General features: G+C 50.2%; 1 long non-coding RNA gene across 1 annotated transcript in view; it reads right to left on the bottom strand.

Annotated features, from left to right (window-relative positions):
* Positions 1-1691: 1691 nt before the first annotated feature.
* The window catches only part of LOC102766859, a 16200-nt gene continuing 8667 nt past the window's right edge, over positions 1692-9224 (bottom strand). Inside the window, exon 3 of the long non-coding RNA XR_001514008.1 lies at positions 1692-2080. This is a non-coding gene — a long non-coding RNA (uncharacterized LOC102766859). The remainder of the gene's footprint in view (positions 2081-9224) is intronic.

Raw genomic sequence — 9224 nt, forward strand, 5'->3', positions numbered from 1 at the left:
GGCTGCAGGGTTCATGAATGGCTTAATAAAGCCAATTATACCTTCGAATGTACACTATTGAATTTTGCTCTTTACAAATTGAATACCCGTGTGTGTGTTTATGATGTGTGAGGCATTTTCCTAGGGTCTTAGAATACACCAGTGAACAAAACAAACAAAGGTCCCTTCTCTTCTGAAGCTTCCATTAGCCAGGAAAGACACAACAAACCATTAATATAATATACAAACAAATGCCTTTGATTATTAAAAGGTGATAAGGTGCTATAGAAAAAGAGAAAAAAGTGGAGCAAGAGGCCGCCCGGGGGCCACCTCAGGCTTCTCTGGGCGCAGCTCCGCCAATGGAGACGCGATTGAGGCCGGGCCTGGGGCCCTCTCCTCTGCTTGTGGAGAGTGGGCCTCACTCGCAGCATTAGGCATTTATTCATTCATTTCCAGACATGTAATGGCGCTAACGACGTGACAGGCCCGGTTCTGGAGTCTACTAGTGGGACCACTTCATGACTGCCAAGGAGTTCTCAGCAGTAAAACTGATCGGCCAACAGACAATCTCAAAGGAATAATTGATAGAAGTGGAGAGGTGATGTACCAGGTCCACAGGAAGCAGAAAAGGGGGGCGGGGGGAGGCGAATGGAGAGACTTCATAGAGCTGGAACTCCAGGCAGGGGAAACGGCATGGACAAAGGCAGGGAGAGATGAGAGAGCTTGATGATTTGGGGAATTGTAAATAGCTCAGGGTGGATGCAGTTTTGTAGTGTGGGTCCAGGAAAGCGATGGGAGATGGGGTCCCTGGAAGCCACAGGGAATAGAGAGATCCAAAGAGCCTCGTGGGACTTTCTTAGACTTTGTTTTCAGCCTAGAGCTAATAAGGAAATGTCAGTAGCGGTGTGGCTTTTGGAAAGTTACTTAACCTCTCTATGCTTTAAATCCCCATTTGGTAAAATGGGGGAAATAACAGTACACAGTTTTAAGATTATGTGAGACAGGAAATGAGTAAATACATTTAAAATGCTTCATGTGCTGTGGCTGGCACATGGTCAGCTCTCAGTAGTACCTGTTATTACATATCATTATTAACAAGGAACAGGGAGGTGATCTGCTTTGAATTACAGGAGCAGGGTCTGTGTGGGGGGCAGAGAGGGGGGTGTGGACAGTGATGGGGGAGAGATCAGAGACTCCAGTGTAGGTAGGAGGTGTCAAGGCACTTCATAGGGACTGGGTTGGGTGGGCAGAGAGTAGCGGCATTCTCAAGTGGGGGAAATGAGTTGTACTGACAAAATCTTGAAATTCAAAAATTAGGGAGGGGCTGAGGGGGTGAACAGTAAAGGGCCCTGTGGGAGAGTGTGGCTGCAGATTGTAGAGGCTTACATGCCAAGAACAGGAGTTGGGTGTGCCTCCCCAGACAAACCACAGGTTGGCCCTTTGACCCAAAGCACCCCTGGGCCAGCTTCCCAGGAAGGGGCCAGCCCTTCAAGGAGGGAAGTAGTCACATACCTGCCCTTTGAGGAGACATCCAATAAATCTGAGAGATAGCTATGGTTGGTATAGTGGAGAAAAGCATGAATTTGGTATTCAAATCTTTTTTTTGCAGAATTTTATGATTTTATTAACACAAATACAATGTGTACGCAATCTGTCTTCATTATTTCACTGTACAGCCTGGCATTGAGATTGGTGACTCTGGTGGCTGGGCTGCTCTTTCCACAATGGCTTTGCAGTTCTTTGAGGAGACGCTGTGAGCAGTCTCAGCACAGTGAGATCTGTTGCACATCAGCAGCACTTCAAGCTCCTTGACGTTATGGCTAGAAACTTCCGAAAGCCACAGGCAGCATGTGCTTTGTTTTCTTGTTGCTCCCATAACCAATGTTATTCAAGATCTGGCCCTTGAATCTTTACGCACCTTATTGTCAATGCCTCTGCGTTTCCGCCAGTTCTGCTTAATTTTGACATATTGGTCTGACTGGTGCCGGATGAACTTCATGGTCCTCTTCTTGGCAATCTTGGGTTTCACGAGGGGTCTGAGGGCAGCCATGGTGCTGAGTAGGAGACAGCTGCCACCTCCGTAGGCAGCACTGAGGAAGAGCTAGGATTCAAATCTTAAAGTTAAATCTCAGCTGAACGATTTACTAGCTGTGTGACCTCGGGTTAGTTCTTAAGGTCTCTGAGCTTAGTTTCCTCTTCTGTAAGATCCTGCTCAAAATATACCTCTCATGAGAGATGGTGCAGATTCAGCAAGATAACAGCCTGGGGGTGAGAGGGATGGCGAGGATGCTCAGCTCCTTTGGTTCCCCTTTCTCTCCTCTGAGGTCAAGATGGAATGATAAAGTGGGGGCTGATGGGGCCACCTCTCAGCCTAAAAGAAAGCATTTCAGCAGCTCTGCAAAGGCTTCTAGAAGGAGAAGTTGACAGCTCTCCTACCCTGCCTGAATCAGCTAGCAAAATAGGAAAGGACTGCGGGGATTTGGAGAAAATGCTCTAATCCCTGTCCCAATTTTGTTACCAACCAATCTTTCCTTAAACGTAAATGCATTTGACTCCCCCAGCCAACCCTCTGGGCTTATGTGGCCCAGAGCATGAACTTTGGAGTCAAATAGACTTGCATTTGAATCCTGGCTCCACCTCTTCACAGCAGAGCAAAACAAATTTTAAATTTCCCTGAACCCCAGGCACGGGACAAATCAATAAAGGGCTCTGTCCCACAGAACTACCCTCTAGTGCAGCTGTTGCCAACCGGTGGTCCTTGGACCACTGGTGGTCCGTGAAGTCCAAAAGGCTGGTGACTGCTGCTCTAGTGGAAGAGCTAATTAACTTCCAACCTCCCCATTCATTTGCTTATTCTATAAATACTGAGCACCTACTAAGTGCTAGGCACTGTTCTGGATGCTGGAAATGGGGAAGTGAGCAAAGAGTGAGCATGAGTCTTGCTTAAGAGGATAATTCAATAAACAGGGAAATTAGACACTGTGGTAGGAAGGCAACGAGTGCTTGATGGAGGAGAGCAGACTGGGGACACAGGCATAGATGGTTTAGCACCTTGAGGGACAGTAACAAGGCCGAGATAACAAAACCAGTAAGTGGGAGAGAGTAGTATGAGAGGAAGGGCCAGATTCTGTAGGGTGCTGTGAACCAGGGATTTTATTACACGAATTTGGGTTTTATTATATGAGCAATGGGGAGCCATTAAAGGATTTTAAGTAGAGAAGTGACATGACTGAGTGAAGGTCAAGAGACCAGAGAGGATGTTTTGAATAATCCCACCAGTGTTAATGAGAGTGGGCTCTGGTGGATAAAGGAGAGCCATGTGACTGCTCTTGGTGAGGGGCTGTGAGGGGAGTGAGGCCACAGGAGAAGGCGGGCCTGGTCCTCAGGTGTGGTGGGAGCACTGGGGGAAAGTATGGTGCTCTTTACGGAAGTGGGAGGCCTGGGAGAGGCTCAAGCTGGGAGTAATGCTTAGGAGCTGGATTTTGGGCAAACCCAGTTGAAGACGCCTCTGAGAAATGGAGGTGTCAAGCCAATGTTTGGAGCCATCTTTTATAGACCAGGCTCAGAATAGAAAGAACTTTCCCAGAGCCCACTCCCAGGACAAGGGTTAGATCTGAGGACCTCCAAAACCGGGAACACCAGCTTCCCGTGTAGTGGAAAGGAAATCATTTAGAGTAGGGGCCTTAGGTTTTAGGATTTGGGAGGAAATTTAAGAGGAGTCCTCTCCCAGCCAGGTAGGTTCAAGCACTAGCTTTCTCAAGCTGGGCTACCTGTGTGGCGTGAGGGAAAGGAGAAAAGAGAGGCTGAAGACCCCTGGATGTGGGAAATGGAGCTCAGGACTTCGGGTTGCATTGTTATTATAGGACCCATCTGGGCCAGCTTGATGCTAAATTGGGTTGGCTGTTGATGGCCAGAGGTTCTGAGCTTAAGCACCATTTGGGTGGGCTGCGCTCTGGTCCCAGGTTCTCCTGGAAAGGGAAGGGCCTCTCCTCTCCTTCATTACTCCTCCCCACCCCCAGCATCTACTTTGAGATGACAGTTTAGAGAAGCTGGTGTGAAATAGCTTGAAACTCAGTCCTGTCTGGGCGTCCCCAGGGGCAGAAAACAGGAAGCCAAGATTAAAGGCAGATTTCCAGCAAAGTCCCCTCAACTTCCTGCAGAGCAGGTGCCCAGGCTGAGCTGACTGTGAACAGCTTCCCTTGCTGAAAGCACCTGGGGCACCCTGCATGGCTGGCCCTCCTCCTATGGGAGCTGTTCTTTGGCCCTGTCATCAGCTTTCCCATCGGGGAGCTTTGCCAAGCCCTTGGGGAACAACCTTCACCAGAAAAATACTGTGGGAGGTGGAAGGAGCAGTCACTGGGAAAGGCCTGGTGCTGAGGACACGGGTGGGAGGGGTGGGCAGGGAGACCAAGCAGAAAGGGCATGGGCTTTGAGGTCACTCAGACCTGGTGTGAATGCCAGTTTCCCGCTGCAGGGACTCACTGACCTGTGGAGGTAGGTGAAGGGGCAAAGCAGCAGAAAGGGGACAGGAGGGCTTAAGGAAGGTGGCCAGGGAGCCTGGACCAATGCCCAGGGCTGAGGGTCCCTAGGGAAGGCCAGAAACCAGGAGACAGGAAGTGGTCATAGTGGCCCCTGCCATCTGCATGTCAGGGGCTCCTTGGCTGGATTACCAAGCTGATATCCACAGCTGCAAAAGGCTCAGGGAATCAGCGGGGTGGGGTGGGGGTAGGGGTGGAGGGAGAGAGCCCTGTTCTCCCCTGTGGCCTCTTCCCCTTCCTGATCTGCAGGAGAACAGGCTTCCATGAGCTTCACCTAGTTAAGAAACAGCCTGCCTCATGCTGAGGCATCATTCTCACCCAATTTATCTTAATAGCTTCTGGGTTAGAGTCCTGGTCTCCCCACGCCCAGCTGTACGCCCTTAAGCAAAAGTCACTTAACTGTTCTGAGCCTCAGTTACCTCATCTCTAAAATGGGAGTGAGAGGCCCACCTCACAGGGCACTTATAATGCTAAACTGAGATGAACTAGTGAATCGCTGGCACAGTGCTTTGGCCTAAGGCACACTTTCACTCGCTGGCAGTTAGGGGAATATTTTCTCTCTGACCCCTTTAATAGGCTGTGTAGTCTCAGCTCTCCCCTGCTGTCCTCTAAGCATTCAAGTCTAGTTCCCTGAGGCCTTTGTTCAATGGAAGCCTTTGTCATTCATTCACCCAATATTGAGGGTGTGTTCACTCCTTTCCAGGACCTAAGCCGCTAGAATTAGGCAGGTCCAGAAGCTTCCTTGGTTCTTAACTGGAGTCCTGGGCTTGCAAAACCTCTTACAGGTTGAGGCTTTCCCCTGAGAGCTTCTCAGAGACCTTCACCTGCCAGGTGTCATCTCCGAGCTGGACCAACACACCCAGAAGTCCCCAAGCTCTGCCTTGTGGATTGGAAACTCCAGTTGGTGCTGTTTTGGCTTCTTCATGGGAACTGTTTGGAGGAAAGCAAGAAAAGGGTCCTGGGGTTCTCTGCGGATAGAAATGGCCCAGGATGGGAGGAATGAGGAGCAGGAGTAGGTTTGCCTGGCTTGAGCCTCAGGCCAACCTTTTGCAAATCACATGCAAATCCTCTTTGCCAGGTGTTGTATCTGTGAATAAGCCTGGTGCCAACATTGGTCCCTGTCAAAGGTTAGAGCAACTTTCAAAAGTCCCCTCCCTCAGTTGGGAGGCGGGTGGAGCTGGATAGGAAGGGAACCTTCCCTGAGCCAGAGGAGGTTTCAGAAGCCACCTGTGAGTCAGGGAAGGGGCCTGGAGGGCCCTTCTTCAGGGGCTCCTGTGGGATGTGATGTGTTTCTCCCCTTTGGTTGTACAGCCCCTCAGAGTTTAGTTCTAAACAATGTGCTGTGGGGGAGGGAGCTCTCTGAGGACAGGGACTGGCTCCTTTTCCTGTCTCTGCAGTGGTGGCACTGAGCCTGTAGTAGTAAATGTATGTTGAATGTGTAAGTGAGTGACTGGATTCTCCTTGGATCTCTGCTATCATGCCTGCCACAGTCCCGGGGCTCCCATATCAAGGAGAAGGCCTTTGCCTGCTACCCCATTGTCCTTCCCCACAGCCTATCTTCTTGGACCCCTTCTCCTCTCCTCTGGGTCTCCAGGGGCACTCTCCTGACATACGGGTAGCTGCCTAGAGGTCCATATCACCTCCTCCTCTAGCCAGGACCATTTCTGGTTGAAGATGTGACCCTCTTAACCCTCAAGACTTCCCTGGCCCTATGCAGCTTTAATTCCTCAGCCGTGGTAGTGCCACCAGCCCTCTGCCCCTTCCCCTCCCACCCCCCCAGCTCCACCATGTGGCCAGTCACCTGTCAGCAGCCTTAGAGGGAGGGCAGGTGTGTCTGAGTCTGGGAACCAGGGTCCTAGGTGTTTGCTGTCCACACTGACCTAATGTTGGTTGAATGAGTGAAGGATTGAAGTTGGGGTGACAGGACCAAAGCTTGGAAGAAGCTGGTTGCTTCTCTGAGCTTGTGGTGCAGAAGAAGCATAAGGTTTCAAGTCAGTTAGGGTGAGGGTTTGTGACATAGAGAAGGGGTGACACAAAACACTAGGGACACTTGGAGATTATTTTCAGTGGCAGCTGAAGGCTAAGAAGCAGGCGTCGCATCCTGTTCAAACCGCACAGGAGGCCCAATCTTAGCTGTCTTCTTTGGGTACTGTCTTCTCTGCCACTTCTGTGAGCAGTGCGTTTTTTAGTTTTTTTAGTTTTTGCTTATGTTAGCTGAAGGTTGGTTTCTGTTGTTTGTGACTTAGAATACTGCCTCTCAAGCTCTAGCCCCACCCCTATCGTGGTGGTGGGAGGATGAGGTAAAGTCCTGCATGGGAAGTTCCAGATTCATAGCAGCGATTAGACAAAGGCCATTGTCTTCCCTTTGCACTCCCTGTGATGACTTGCCTTCCACCCTCTTTTTGAAATAGAGACCTGTGATCTCATCAGGTCTGAGGGGGAACAGTGCCTCCTGGTGGCCAGAGTGCAGATCCCAAGGAGAAGGGAAAAAATTGGGCTGGAGGCGGAGCAAAGTCACAAGGCCTGCAGCTCCAGGGTCAGGCCAGAAGGGCAGGCATATGTCTGTCCTGGAAAAGGTTGGCTGCTAGGAGCCTGGGGAAGAGCCTGTCCCAGGCTCAATTAGGGCCAGAGGCAGAGCTGACCGTCTCCAACTGGGAGTGTCACAGGCCTGGCTGGGGTAGATGAGGACAGGGAAACTGGGCTGCTAGAAGGGGAGGAGATAAGGCCACTTCCTGAAAACATGTGGATCGGTTATTCCTTCACAGAGAGGCAGTAACCAGCCTTTTTAGAAACTCCAGTGACCCATGTCTGGCTCTGCATGGCCTTTTCCAGATGGGGTGCTGGTAGGAGACAGCCAGATCAGCCCCTGGCTGCCAGGATTCCCCAGGGTTTCCCACCTTGAGCTGCTTTAGGATGCCAAGGCCCCCACCACACTGGCCTCAAAGTATTTGGCCTAGCCTCAGCATTGCTGACAATTTTCCTGAATACCAAGAGCAAGTTGAGGATGAGAAGGAAGGCATACTTTCTCTCTTTTTATATGTATATGTATATATATGATATATATATATATTTAAATATATTTTATTGATTTTTTACTTATATTTTTAAATATGTTCTTATTGATTTTAGAGAGAGAGGAAGGGAGAGGGAGAGAGATAGAAACATCAATGAGAGAGAAATCTTGATTGGCTGCCTCCTGCATGCCCCCCACTGGGGATTGAGCCCACAACCTGGGCATGTGCCCTGATGAGGAATCGAACTGTGACATTCAACTATTGAGCCATGCTGGCCAGGCAGGCACACTCTCTTGAACTGTGTGCTGGGTGTTTTTATATTTGATCTCATTTGGTCATTATCCTTCAAGGAACACAGTAGCATCTAGATCTTATCTGTATGGCAAGGAGGCCCACAGAGGATGATTTGCAGCACCATCCCAGCGCCTGAGCTGTCTCTTCTGGCCCATGATGGGGGCTCTCAGACAGCAGTTCCAGAGGTCCCAGGGACCAGGTCCTGAGTTGCTTGACAGTGAAGGGGCTGTGAGCTGGGGGAGAGGTTTCCATCTAGGCACAGAGGAGCTGCTGGTACAGAGCAAGAGGGTCTGGATGGAATGGTCCTGGGCCTCAAGGTGGTAGGCAGAACTGGGATGGAGGGGCGTGAGGGGCAGGTTGGGGACAAACTTCTTGCTGCACAGTCTGCTCTGAACCTTCTCGGCTGACCTGGCTTGGGCCCAGGTGTCATGTGTGGGTACAAGGAATTCTGGGCTTCAGGAGCCATCCAGCAAGCCTGAGGTCAAGCTCAACTCTGAAGATTCCTGGCAGGGCCATCCTAGGTGAGTGACCTCCTCTCTGCATCCTGTTCCCATCTGCCTGGTGAGCATGAGCACACTGCCTCAACAGTGTTGTGAGGACTAACAGGGCAAAACACCAAGAGGGGCAAGTGCTCAGGGAATGAGGCTGATTCTCAAGCAGAATCAAGGGCCAGCTGGGTTCCAGACATCCCCACAATTCTAGAACGTAATTCCTTTGAATATAGGAGCCCTGAGAAGAGGTAGGTTGGGGTATATATGCATGTAGAACTGACTACTGCACCTCTGCCTGTTGGTGAACTTGTAACCCTTGTTTGCTCACCTGTTGCTCCAGGTAAGTGAGTAGTGTGAGAGTCCCCAGTGCTCTTTATGCCCCAGCATAGAAAAGTGATGGGTTAATGTCGGGGGTAGTGAGCTCTCTGCCCCTGGAAGTAAGAGAAATAAGTTGGACTTTTGGCAGGGAATTGGACCAGGGATTTCTATTCAGGTGAGCTGTAATGACCAAGTCAGGGAAATAGGGAGAGGGAGTAGGGAGAGTCCTCTGGCCGTTTTTATTGAATTCTCCAGAGTTTCTGAGTAGGAAGGACTGGAGACTTGTCTTGAAGCTGCATTTGCAAAGTAAATTCACTTTTCCTTAGATTGTCTGTTTGGAATGGGTCCTCAGGGCTGCAGCGATTATCAGCAGCGGTGGAAAGCATGTGCTTTGAGAGAAACCAAGATGGCGGCATAGGTAAACACTGGAGTTTGCTGCCTTGAACAACCACTTCAAAAATACAACTAAAAGATGAAACCGACATCATCCCGAACCACAGGAGGGCTGGCTGAGTGGAAATTCTACAACTAGGAGGAAAGAGAAAAACACTGAGACTCAGAGGAGGCGCAGTGCGGAAGTGAGATACTAA

This window comes from Myotis davidii, unplaced genomic scaffold (assembly GCF_000327345.1).
Source record: "Myotis davidii unplaced genomic scaffold, ASM32734v1 scaffold992, whole genome shotgun sequence".
NCBI lineage: Eukaryota > Metazoa > Chordata > Mammalia > Chiroptera > Vespertilionidae > Myotis > Myotis davidii.